Raw genomic sequence first — 14,413 nt, 5'->3', positions numbered from 1 at the left:
TGGTGGAAAATGGGCACTGGTGGAGGGATGGGTATTTGATCATTGTAAAATTGAAACCCAAGCACAACAACTTGTAAGTCTACAACTGTACCTCATGGTGTTTCACTAATAAAAATTTTAAAAAAAGAAGCAACGCTAATGCAAAAACTATTGAAAATAGTATAGGAGGAATATATTTATCACCCATGAGAGGGAAGCAATAATGAAACACAATCTCTGGAAATAGATTATTACCTGAAGGGAAGCAAACAGACATGCTACTAACTTGTTTGATCATTCATTTGAAATTGCATTTTTTTATGTACACATGTAATATTTACATCTGGTAAATACCAGCAGAAACAGAACCAACATTTTTTGTTGTTTTAAAACTGTGCTTCATTCATCTAACAATGCCATTTAATGCTATATTACATATTTATAAGATTAAATTTTATATAAATTTCACTTCTGTTTTATACATTGATGAGAACCCATACTTGTTCACTTTAGATGAATTTGCAAATGTTATAGCTCACTGGAATGACTTATACTGACTTTGCTGTTTAACTGAGGAAGAAGATTAGAATTTTTTACTACAGGAAGGATTCTGTGTCTGAAATCTTTTAAAATCAAATCTTATCCTTTAGATATTAATTAAACTGTGCAATATACAGAAAGTAATATGGCTTTAATGTGAATTTAATAAATACCATAAAGTAAACATAAATGTAATACAACAAAGATATATAATGTTTCTTTAGGAAAGACCCTATAGTTTGCTTCTACTTTCAATCATTTTTCATCACTCATAGATTTTTATTTCTTATTTTAATTTAATTTCAGTTTTATTTTTATTTATTTGCTTTTTGTGTGTGTGTTTGTTTTTAGGCCACACTTGGCCATGCTCAGGTCAGACTCTGTGCTCATTGCTCAGGGATCACTCTGAATGGGCTTGAGAGACCTTGCTGCATTTAAGGCAAGTGTTCTACCTAGTGTACGATCTCTTCAATCCATGAATTTTGTTTTTACCTAAGTAATTTTAACATGATTTAAAGGAATTAAGTTGTGGTTTGTAATTAATGTATTTTATGTTTCTTTATACCTAGCAACTTAGTCTCTTTCTTCTTTCCTCCAGCAAGAAGCCATAACTTTATAGTGATAGAAACAGTGCAAATTTCAAATGAATCTGCAGTTACTCTTTTGAAACACCAAAAACTGGGTCTCCATTTTTCCAGATGGCTATATTGTTAATTCCACAATAGCATTTACAATATCAGTACTATTGTTCTTCGGGGCTATGTCTGCCTTTGATCTCTACAGATTTACTTGTGACATGACCAATTCAATATCCTTAACTTCCACATCCGTTTCATCAACCTCTTCCTCTTCATTCTCCTCTTGTGCAGTTGGAGTCAGTGTGTTTTCTTGAATGGTTGAGACAGCTTCACCTTGAACTTTGAATTTCTCAGCAGCTGCAAGCGGTGCTTGAGATAAATCTTCGATCTTGGCTTCCCTGAAAACGATGTAGGTATTTGAAGCCGGGTACTTATAGGACTCTCATTATGTGATGAAAGAGGATATTCTTTTTTAAAAATTTTTTAATCATTTTTTTATTAGTGAAACACCATGAAGTACATTTATAGACGTATACATTTTTGTGCTTGGGTTTCAGTTATACAATGATCAAGTACCCATCCCTCCACCAGTGTCCATCCTCCCCCACCACGGGTCCTAGCATCCCTCCCCCCCATCCCCCCCCCCCCCCCGTCCCACCCTGCCGCTGTGGCAGGGCATTCCTCCTTGTTCTCTCTCTCTTCTTTTGGGTACTGTGTTTTGCCAGAGAGGCATTGAGTGGCAATCATGTTTGGTCTATAGACTACTTTTAGCATGTCTCTCCCACCCTGGGAGGGTCTTCACAACACCCTTTATTTGGTGCTCTCTTCTCTATCTGAGCTTCCTTTTCACCTAGCACATGTGGCTGGCCTTCAAGTCATGGAGCAAAATTCCTGGTACTAATCTGAGCCATTCCTGGGTGTTAGTCTCCCGTTTTGTTGCTTTATGTTCCCCAGATGAATGCAATCTTTCTGTGTCTATCCCGCTCTTTCTGACTCATTTCGCTTAACATGATACTTTCCATGTAGTACCACTTGTATGTAAATTTCATAACTTCATCTTTTCTAACAGCTACATAGTACTCCATTGTGTAAATGTATCAAAGTTTCTTTAACCAGTCATCTGTTCTGGGCACTCAGGTTTTTTCCAGATTCTGGCTATTGTAAAGAGTGCTGCAATGAACAAACGATTGCAGATGTCACTTCGACTATACCTTTTTGCCTCTCTGGGATATATTCCCAGGAGTGCTATAGCTGGGTCAAATGGGAGCTCAAATTCTAATTTTTTGAGAATCGTCCATACTGTTTTCCAAAAGGGTTGGACCAGCCTGCATTTTCACCAGCAGTGAAGGAGGGTCCCTTTCTCGCCACATCCACGCCAGCACCGGTTGCTTTTGTTCTTGTGGATGTGGGCCAGTCTCTGTGGTGTGAAATGATATCTCATTGTTGTTTTGATCTGCATCTCTCTGATGATTAGTGATGTAGAGCATTTTCTCATGTGCCTTTTTGCCATTCGGATTTCTTCTTTGCGAAAGTTTCTGTTCATTTCCTCGCCCCATTTTTTGATGGGGTTGGGTGATTTCTTCTTGTGTAGTTTAACCAGTACCTTGTATATCCTTGATATCAACCCCTTGTCGGATGTGTATTTGGTGAATATTCTTTCCCATTCTGTAGGCTGTCTTTGTATTTTGGTCACTGTTTCTTTTGAGGTGCCGAAGCTTCTTAGTTTAAGATAGTCCCATTTGTCTATCTCTGTTTTCACTTGCTCGGCCAGTGGCATGACATCTTTGAAGATACCACTAACTTCAATATTGTAGAGAGTTTTGCCAACTTTGTCTTCAATAAACATTATGGATTCTGGTCTGATGTTGAGGTCATAAATCCATTTCGATCTTACTTTTGTGCATGGCGTTAGGCAGAGATCTGAGCCCACTTTTTTGCATGTAGCCATCCAGTTTTGTCAGCACAATTTATTAAAGAGGCTTGATGAAAGAGGATATTCTTAGATTTTGGATTGTGATTCTAGTAACCCCTGTAACTCATCAGAAACTTAGTTTGGACAAGTCCTTGTGGGACTTCTTTTCACTGTGGCTTTGTTTTGCTTTCCTGACTTGTTCTTCATCAATCTCAGCTGCTGTTGCCAGCTGAGCTTGCTATGTGCTTGCTTGTATGGAATCCTGTTCCTCAAGTTCTGGTACTGATTCATCACTGTCAGATTCTGCTACAGATCTGGTCTCAGCCAGGGGCTGTGGCGACTCCTGCTCTGTGGCAGGGGCAGTTTCTGTGGCTTCACCCAACTATTGGGGCAAGGAACACGTACGCAACAGGGCAGTAGAGAGTCTTTCCTTCCCTCCGTCCCTCCGTCCCTTCTTTCTTCTTTCCCTCCTTCCATCCTTCCTTCTTTCTCTTCCTTCCTTCCTTCCTTCCTTCCTTCCTTCCTTCCTTCCTTCCTTCCTTCCTTCCTTCCTTCCTCCCTCCCTCCCTCCCTCCCTTCTTTCCTCCCTCCTTCTCCCTCTCTCTCCCTCCCTCCCGCCTTCCTGCTTCCCACCTTCCTGCCTTCCTTGCCTTCTCCCTCCTCCTTTCTCCTTCTCCTTTAAGTTTCAGTAGGACTGAATTTTTCTTCAGGGCCAGAAGGATAGCACAAGGCTTAAGGTAGGTAAAGGTAAAGGCCCTCCCGTTGATCGTCGATTTGCTCAAGTGGGCCCAGTAACGTCTCCATTGGAGACTTTGTTGTTACTGTGTTTGGCATATCGAATACTCTTGGTAGCTTGCCAGGCTCTCTGAGAGGGATGGAGGAATCGAACTCGGGTCGGCCATGTTGGCTGCTTGTAAGGCGAACGCCCTACCTCTGTGCTATCACTCCAGGGCACTAATATTGCATGTGACCCAACCTTGGTTGATGCATGGCACCACAGAGTCCCTGTGCATTTCTGGATGCAGCTCTGGAAGCCCTCATACATCCCTGTGTGATTGTGAGTATTGCTTGGGTGGCTCGGGTAATCCTTGACTAGTAAGGGTCTGAGCAGCACAGCAGTCATGGACCCTTGCATTGAAACACCTGCTGGGTTAGACAATAATAACCTGAAGTGGTTTCCAACTTCCTTTCACATTGCTTGAGGGCACCTTGTCAGAAGAGAACACTCATTTTTTTTAACTTTGTTTTTTTAATTTTCTGCTAGTGGTAAGTTTTGAGACTCTGTAATGATAATCCATAAGGTGTGTATTTCTACAACTTTGCTCTTAAATTCACTACTAAAATCAGTAAGCTCCTTCACAGTGAATTCTATACTATTTCCAGATCATTTCTCTGCGAATTCCAAGTTCCAATCTATTATGCTGCTATAGTATTTTAGATTGTTACACAAATTATTTAGAAGACCATCCCTGAACAAAGGTCACCAGCAGTTGGCATATTAATATCGTAAATGCAAACCTTTACTGAGTGTAAGAGCCTGATCAATTTTCTTCATTTTTCTGCAATTTTAGCATCATTATTATCATTGTTGCTGCTGTTGTTTGTTTTGGTTTGAGGACCATACATGCACAGCGCTTATCTTTGACTCTGCACTCTATTTTTACCCCTGATAGAGCTCAAGAACCATATATAATTACAAAGAACGAACGCAGGTTGGTTGCATATAAGGCAATTGCCCTACACGCGATACTATCACTCAGGCCTATGTTTCTGCAACATTATTATCTATAAAATGTAAACTATAGTAATTGTCTTTCTGGGTGTTTTTAAGAACTAAAATAGATAAAAAATGTAAAACTTTTATCATGTAGAATCTCTACTCTAAAATTGATATTAAATTATATACACATATAATTTACAATATATATATATCTCTACCAAGAGTATCTCGCATGCATGGCAGAGCCTGGCAAGCTCCCTGTGACGTATTTGATATGCCAAACACAGTAACAACAAAGTCTCCAATGGAGATGTTACTGGGCCTGCTTGAGCAAATACACAGCTTTATGCATATTTTCATATATCAAATCTCTGAAGGCAGTATAAAAATGGCTATTGTTAATGTCAGATAAATCACTGTCACTGTCACTGTCCTCCTGTTGCTCATAGATTTGCTCGAGTGGGCCCAGTAACATTGTAAGACTTGTTGTTACTGTGTTTGGCATATTGATTATGTCACGAGTAGCTTGCCAGGCTTTGCCATGTAGGCAAGATGCTCTTGGTGGCTTGCTGGGCTCTCAGACAGGGACAGAGAAATCGAGCCTGGGTTGGACAAGTCGGCCACGTGCAAGGAAAACGCCCTACCTGCTGTGCTATTGCTCCACCCATCAGATAAATCAAACCATAAAATTTTATAACTTTGAAATTGTAATATTGTAGCTGACTATTTACTCTGAAAAGAAATTATTTAATGCATTCACTTTAATATATATGTGTGTATGAACAACTATATTCTGTTAAATAAGAATTTAATAACTTAATAAAAAAATAATACAGGTGTTGAATTGGGTAAGAAAATATGATGCAGTTTCAAAACTTTCTTCTAGTGAAAGCTTCATGTACAAGTTTGGGGGATGATTAAGACAACAAACTTTTAAGTGTCAACTGCTTTAGCCGTAGGGAACTGCCTGTTCCAAGGCCATTACCTTCTCAGAGTATCCCACATTCTGACTGAGGCCGAAGAGCAAAGGCGTAGCAAATTTATTCTAATTTTAAATAGTTCTAGCATACAGGACTACCCTTTGTTTTGCAATTGTTTGATTTCTCTCTCATTTCAGTTGGATTTTTATAACCATTGACCCCAAAGGCACACTTCAATGCATCTCTTGAAAATAAACAGCCTTCTTCCTGCTTTTTTACTGGGAAAAAAAGGCCTTCATATAAGATATTTGGGGTGTCTATGTTGTTTTGTTTGTTTTATGCTGCTAGGGAATGAAATTAGGGCCCACGGTTGTAAGACAAGTAATGCTCTGCTCCACCCAGAAAAATAGAGTTGCTTATTTTTTGTTTTTATTTTTCTTTCAAGTTATATAAGAAAAAACGACAGTGTGCTTCTTTAAAAAAAACTGTATTTGTTCTAAAAATTAATAAATAAATGCAGGCAATATATTTCTGGCTTGTTTTCTCACTATTTAGTATATGATATCACAGAAATATTAGTTCATTGGAATTCTGAAAACCAGTACTGAAAAGATAGACCTTCTGGGAGTCATAATTCACAACATGGAGATCCAGAAAATACAGTCTCTTTTTCACTGTCTTATTCCTTCCATCTGAACATTTTTATTGATACTCCTCAGAGTCTACAGTCTTCTCTAATGGTTTTATGACTACTCAGTATCATACTCATCCAAGTCTTCACAGACAGATCTCTGTCAAAATCGCTCAGTCTTTATGAAAGTAGCAAGAGTAATGTTTCCTCTGAGTAAACCAAATCAAAGTGATTCAACATTGTCATGTTGAATGGTTGCTTCAGTCTCCATTTAGATTTGTAAGACGTTAAGTTTGAAGAAGTCAGTAACTTTCTTCTTTATTTTCTGCAATGATTCTTGGTAGACAGATTACAATTTCAATTTCTCAGAGTAATATACTTTATTTAACTTACAATTTTGTCTGTTTTTAATTCTGGGTTCTGTTCTTTTACATCAGTAAATTATATAGACTAAATTGTTGATAATTATCAACATAATCATGTCAAATATGCATGATTATTCTCAGGATAATTTTCTGCTTTGATTAATGTTAAGTGATCTTCTTGTTGATAACACACTATCAACAAAAGAACATGTCTCCAAAAGAGTTTTCCTCTATTTAAAAATATTTTCAACCAGGCTTAGTTTCTGTCACTTAGCCATAAACTATCATTTTATTTTTGTTTTCTTTTGGGGTTATATTCAAGAGTACTCAGGGTTTTCTCCTGGCTTTTGTTCAGGGATTACTTATGATACTTACTGCTCAGTGGGCTGGAGTGATAGCACAGGGCTGGAGCAATAGTACAGGTACTGGAGCGATAGCACAGCGGTAGGGCGTTTGCCTTGCATGCAGCCAACATGGCCGACCAGAGTTCGATTCCTCCACCCCTCTTGGAGAGCCCGGCAAGCTACTGAGAGTATCTCACCCACAAGACAAAGCCTGTCAAGCTCCCTGTGACATATTCAATATGCCAAACACAGTAACAACAAGTCTCAAAATGGAGACATTACTGGAACTGCTCGAGCAAATCGATGAACAATGGGAGGACAGTGACAGTGACTGCTCAGTGGACCATAAATAGTTTAAGGAATCACAAATATTTACAAGTCCTTTAACACTTATACTATTTCTACAAACCAACCTATGAAAAAATTTTAATAATTCATAGAATATTTGAATCTTTCATAAATAGGCAATTAGTAAATATATATATTTGTAATTTTAATGTGAGAATCAGGATTATTTTAAATTACAATTTAAGGAAACAGTGCATTCGACTTGTACTGATATAGTTCCCAACTATTTGCACAATCGCTATTGCAGAGAAATGTACTACAATTTTCAGTAGTAAAGAGAAAAAGAAGACAGCTAGAAAGGGAGGATTTTGGCAGAATTTGAACCCAACATGTCTGATTCAACAGGTGATTGAGGTGCAGTAAAAATGTTAAGTGATCTTCTTGTTGATAAAACACTATCAACAAAAGAACATGTCTCCAAAAGAGTTTTCCCCTATTTAAAAATATTTTCAACCAGGCTTAGTTTCTGTCACTTAACCATGAACTATTATTTTATTTTTGTTTTCTTTTGGGGTCACATTCAACAGTGCTCAGGGTCTTAGCTTTTCCCCCCTCTGAATATTAATCTATGCAAGTGGAAAAAGGAAATAAAATCAGAGGGCTGGAGAAATTCTACAGAAGAAAAGTGCATATCTTGCATGTGGCCAACCCGCTTTAAACCCTAGTACCATGTTATCACCCTGAGCATTATTGTGTATCGTTCTGTAGGTGGTCTGCACTCCCAGCACCAGTAGGTCTGAGGCTCCTAAGCACTCTGAGGATGATGTGTGTCACCCTCAGCACTATAGAATCTGAGCACCTCCATATTGCCTGGGTTCACATTAAACCAGTAGCCTGGTTGGCCAAGAATGGCTAGAAGGAGGTTCCTAAAAATCACATGGCAGATCTCCATGCAAAATAAAGGCAGCAAAGAGGTAATTTTTGGAAATGCAACTGAGTACATTGTTTGCTACGATAGGAAATATGCTCTTCATTTACAGCAAGCAGGAGAATGAATATAAAACATGTAATTCTAAACCAACATCTATAGTGACATTCCAGTTTTGAAAAAGTGAATGTATTAAAAATTGAGAACTTGGGTCAAGGAATAATGGGTCAAATAATAAAACCAGGGAATCAGAATCTATATCCTAGATTTCACTACAGACCTCATCAAGGTACGTTCATGTGATAAAACTGTGACAGTATATGGAAAAAATGTTCTCATTTAATGCTTGTGATTTAGATACGTGTGCTTATTTTCATTCAAATTATTATTTATAATACTTCTGAATTAGATGATAAGTTTTCTCATTAATAGATGTGTTCAATAAAATTATGTTTATTTCTTTAGTATGAAATATGGTGTTGATGATGTAATATTTCCATATTCCTGCAGAAAATGCAATTATGGAGAATTTTGGAAAAGTCAACCTAGCTACTATATTTTTCTATTTTCTAGCTATTACTTTCTCACAGTGCTAGCACAAATTGACATAATAAAGGAAAACAGCTCTCTGACCAATGGCTGTATAATCTGAAGCATAGAGTTTCTTGTTTCTTTCTTCTTTTTGTGATAAGATGGTAAGGACTTAGGGAAGCTGCCAAATATTGTTTAGGGAACCCAGTGATTCTCAACCAATCAAACATGTGGTGCAATGTCGGGGTGCAATAATTTTGCTCGAATTCTGTGCTCTGTGGCATGGGGATTACCAGTATCAACCCAGCAGTGCTCGAGTCCTACAGGGCTACTCCCACTGATGGTGATGCTCAGGGGACCATTCTATGTCAGGAATGGAATCTGAGTCAGGCACGTACTAATCATGTACTCCAACCTCTACACTCTCTCCCAGCTCTATTCTTGTTTATTTAGGGAAAACCATGAGCATGTTTATATTTTAATATATAGGAATAATAACCGATAAGTGTAGCTTAAAATTGTATCAGTGAAGAAGCTCATGAAGAAATTGGATAAGTTTTACATTACACAGAGGAAATTATTTTATAAAACTTTAAGAAGAAAACAATGCATTGTGTCAGACTGAAAGGTAAGGTTAAACACACATGTACGTTTTCATCTTGTGGAGTTCAACCAGTACATTGTATATCCTTGATATCAACCCCTTGTCGGATGTGTATTTGGAGAATATTCTTTCTCATTCTGTAGACTGTCTTTGTATTTTGGTCACTGTTTCTTTTGAGGTGCAGAAGCTTCTAAGTTTAAAATAGTCCCATTTGTCTATCTCTATTTTCACTTGTTTGGCCAGTGGCGTGACATCTTTGAATATACCATTAGCTTCAATGTCATGGAGGGTTTTGCCAACTTTGTCTTCAATGTACCTTATGGATTCCGGTCTGATGTTGAGGTCTTTGATCTATTTTGATCTTACTTACGGGTAAGATCCATGCGGGGCTGAGTATCTCCAAGCCTGCTCGGATTGGGGCTCAGCATCCTCCACCAAGATACTCCAAATTCCAGTAGGCAGTGCTCACACCCACCAACTGGCCCCCTAGCGCTGTGTAATCCCATCAACGGCCAAGACCCAGAGACTATAAAACCCAGCTCCTGGAAGAGAACAACGCAGAGTCTCCTGCCCCCATGCCTGGCTGTCCTCTCCGGGGCCCTTGGAGAGGAGCTGGTTGAATTTCCCTCCCTGCCCCGACCAGGGCTCTGGCAGCTGAAGACCTCCAGAACCAGCCACCACCATGCTGAGACCACTCTCCACACGCATGAAGGTACCGGCAGAGGAACAAAGACATGCAGGTCCCGGGGCTGAGATCTCCAAGCTCATATCGGGGGGCTGAGCATCCTCCACCCAGATCCTCCAAGTTCCAGTAGGCAGAAGTCACACCCACCAACTGGCCCCCTGGCACCCTGTAATCCCATCAACGGCCAAGACCCAGAGACTATAAAACCCAGCTCCTGGAGGTACGCAGCCGCATTTGCAGTCATGCGACATTTTATTATCTCATTCTTGCTTTTGACAACCTGGCAGGCTATTGAATGTAACCTGCCCACACGGCAGAGTCTGGCAAACTCCCCATGCTGTACCCAATATGCCAAATACCAGTAACAATGATGGGTCTCATTCTCCTAACCCTGGAAGAGCCTTGAATATGGCACTTTTAAAAAATCTCAGGGCTAGGACGAAGGAGACATTACTGGGGCCTGCTCGAGGCAATCGATGAACAACAGGATGGTCGTGATTGTGATCTTGATCTTACTTTTGTACATGGTGTTAGGCAGAGATCTAAGCCCAGTTTTTTGCATGTAGTCGCCCAGTTTTGCCAGCACCATTTGTTAAAAAGGCTTTCCTTACTCCACTTCGCATTTCTTGCTCCTTTATCAAAGATTAGGTAATCATATGTTTGAGGGGAGATGTCAGTATATTCATCCCTGTTCCATAGGTCTGCAGCTCTGCCTTTGTTCCAGTACCATGCTGTTTTAATTATTACTGCTTTGTAGTAGAGTTTGAGGTTCAAGAGGTTAATTCCACCCATTTTCTTTTTCCCAAGAATTGCTTTAGCTATTTGTGGCGGCTTATTGTTCCGTATAAATTTCAGGAGTGTTTGCTCCATTTCCTTGAAGAATGTCATTGGTATCCTAATGGGGATCCCATTCCAACCCCATCAAAAGGTGGGGCAATGAAATGAACAGAGACTTTCTCAAAGAAGAAATCCGAATGGCTAAAAGGCACATGAGAAAATGCTCTACATCATTAATCATCAGGGAGATGCAGATCAAAACAACAATGAGATATCATTTCACACCTCAGAGACTTGCCCACATTTAAAAGAACAAAAGCAACCTGTGTTGGCGCAGATGTGGCGAGAAAGAGACCCTCCTTCACGGCTGGTGGGTTTGTCTACTGGTTCAACCCTTTTGGAAAACAGTATGGACGATTCTCAAAAAATTAGAAATTGAGCTCTCATTTGACCCAGCAATACCACTCCTGAGAATATACCCCAGAGAAGCTAAAAAGTATAGTCAAAGTGACATCTGCACTTGTTTGTTCATTGCAGCACTGTTTACAATAGCTAGAATATGGAAAAAATCTGAGTGCCTAAGAACAGATGACTGGTTAAAGAAACCTTGGTAAAAAAATTGAATTTTTATTGCCATTAATATGTTAGTTTAAGGAAAATGAGTTTTACATCTATACAATGTAGTACTATATAGCAATTAGAAAAAATGAAGTCATGAAATTTACATACAAGTGGTACTACATGGAAAATATCATGCTAAGCGAAATGAGTCGGAAAGAGAGGGACAGACATAGAAAGATTGCATTCATCTGGATAACATAAAGTAACAAAATAAGAGACTAACACCCAAGAGCAGCTGTGATAAATACCAGGTTGTTCACTCCGTGACTTAGAAGCCAGCCACACACTGTAGGGGCAAAGACAGCTCAGATAGAGAAGGGAGCACCAAATAAAGGGTGCTGCGAAGATATGCCCAGGATGGGAGATGCATGCTGAAAATAGTCTATAGACAGAACATGATTTCCACCCAATGTCTCTTCTGCAGACCACAGCACCCAAAAGGAGAGATAGAACAAAAGGGAGTGCCCTGCCACAGAGGCAGGGTGGGATGGGGGATGGGAGGGACGGGAGGGATACTGGGATTGGTGGGGGTGGAGAATGGGTACTGGTGGTGGGATGGGTACTCGATCATTGTGTAACTGAAACCCAAGCACAACAACTTGTAAGTCTATATCTGGACCTCATGGTGTTTCACTAATAAAAAAAATAAAAAACACACATGTACATATGCACTATATAATCATATAATGTGAAATACCTGAGCCAGACATGTGGGGCCTCATGGGATGGGGGGGATCTGGCCCTTTCCTCCCCACCCCAATGAGGACCCAATTCATCGCCCACAAATGGCCTTTCTGGCTCCTGATCAAGCTGCTTAACCGTGATCCAAAGTGATTTCTTATTTACTATTTGAAGTCATGTTAACTATTGCCTAGCATTACAAAGAATACTAAAAGAATTAATATTGCATAATAGATAGGGAAACGTTGTGGGAAACAAGCCACTATATAGTTGGAGGCATGGCCTCTCTAGTTCCTGATCAAACAACTTAACGGCCATGATCATAGAGACTCAGAAACAAATCTCGAAACCCAGCGGCTTTTGGCACAAATTAGTCCAATCCTTGTAGTAGGTTACAGGCGCCGGGCCACCCCAGGTGGGAACAGATTTCATACCTTGGCCTGTTCCCCCTGGTGGCCTGGTGGCCGCTGTCCTCCAGAGGTCACTGACCAGTCAGGTTTGGGCTCCCAGTGACCAGACACATGGCGCCTCATGGGATGGGGGGGATCTGGCCCTTTCCTCCCCACCCCAATAAGGCCCCAATTCATCGCCCACAAATGGCCTCTCTGGCTCCTGATCAAGCTGCTTAACGGTCACCAGGTCACCCCAGGGGGGAAAGGGTGCTGGCCCTCTGCCTGCTCCCTCTAGGTGGCTCAGTGACCGCCATCCTCCAGAGGCCACTGGACAGTCAGGTTTGGGTCCGTAGTGAAGAGACACGCAGGACCTCACAGGATGGGGGGGATCTGGCCCTTTCCTCCCCACCCCAATGAGGCCCCAATTCATCACCCACAAACGGCCTCTCTGGCTCCTGATCAAGGTACTTAACGGCCATGATCCTAGAGACTCAGAAACAAATCTCAAAACCCAGCGGCTTTTGGCAGAAATGCATCCAGTCCCTGCAGTAGGTCACCAGTGCTGAGCCAACCCAAGTGGGAATAGGTTTTGTGCCTTGACCCGTTCCCCTGGCGGCCCGGTGGCCACCATCCTCCAGAGGCCACTGGACAATCAGGTTTGGGCCTGCAGTGACCAGACACACAGGGCTCAAGGGATGGGGGTGGAGCTGGCCCTTTCCTCCCCAACCCAGTGAGACCCCGAGTTGCCGCCTACTAATGGCCTTTCTGGCTCCTGATCAAGCTGCTTAATGGCCATGATCCCAGAGACTCAGGAGCAAATCTTGGAACCCAGCAGGTTTTGGCAGAAATCCCTCCAGATTTAAGTGTTAAAATTTCAGAATTTCAAAATCGCACAGCCACTACTGCAGGCACACGACATCATGTGTCATTCATAACCAGCAATAGAAAACAAATTGTCTACTGTTGCCTTTTCAGCAGATCTGAGTATTGACGTAAAATCTCAAATAATAATGGTGGTTCTGGTGTCAAAATATTGAATGCGATCAAAGTAGAGAGAGAGTAATGTGTAAATCATCTGCCCCTCAGGTAGGGGGAGGGTGTGGGATGGGGATACACTAGGGTTTTGGGGGGTGGAGAATGGGCACTGTAAAGATACGGGTGTTTCATTGTATGACCAGACTTAAACCTGAAAGCTTTGTAACTGCTCTCACAGTGATTGAATAAATAAAATTTTTAAAAAATGAAAACAAATATTAATTTCTAGGGACTGGAGACAAGTTGCAGGCAATAAGGTGCATGAGTTACATGTGGCAGACTGTAGTCCATACAACACCACATTATTGCAACCTTGATTAAACCACTGGCCAGTTTGACTAGAGGAATCTTGAGGAACCCCGGGCTTCCTGAGCATTGTTTATTTTGAGGACCTTCCTCAAAAGAAATAAATGTAAATACAAATATATAAATAGATAAAATGCTCATTTATTGTGTATTTGGAAGTTCAGAGGTCATTCATATACTTCAACAAGTGCATATAGTATCTAAAATGAAAGAAGTAATTTATTGGGTGGGCAATACTTAAAGGCAAAATAGTATTCTTAATTATAAAACATAGAAAATAGACATTTGTATACTAACATACAACATAAATTGATGGTAATAAAGTTAATTTAAGCACACGAGTAAACAAAAGAAGAAACTACATACAAATTCCTTAGGGAATTAAAATAAAAGAAAAATATTTGAATAGAAGACTGAAAAATACTACTATATTTTATTCCATAAAAATATAAGATCAATGTACAGAATTTATTTTCAAACTGAACATAAAATTTTTTTAAAGATTTGTACCTGAGTGAAACAAAAATAGACCAATAATCAATAAAGTAAGAATAAAATTTAAGAGAAAATAGTTAA

The 14,413-nt window shown here is 40.2% G+C and overlaps 1 protein-coding gene and 1 pseudogene across 1 annotated transcript in view; one reads left to right on the top strand and one right to left on the bottom strand.

Annotated features, from left to right (window-relative positions):
- PCDH15 (protocadherin related 15) overlaps positions 1-14,413 on the top strand; it is a 743,595-nt gene that overhangs the window by 533,366 nt on the left and 195,816 nt on the right. The window lies entirely within an intron of this gene.
- Positions 1,222-4,132, bottom strand: LOC130029761 (nascent polypeptide-associated complex subunit alpha-like; annotated as a pseudogene).

Source organism: Sorex fumeus, unplaced genomic scaffold (assembly GCF_029834395.1).
Source record: "Sorex fumeus unplaced genomic scaffold, SorFum_2.1 ptg000043l, whole genome shotgun sequence".
Classification (NCBI taxonomy): domain Eukaryota; kingdom Metazoa; phylum Chordata; class Mammalia; order Eulipotyphla; family Soricidae; genus Sorex; species Sorex fumeus.
The sequence above is the reverse complement of the archived record's forward strand: the minus strand, read 5'-3'. Positions and strand labels throughout refer to the sequence as shown.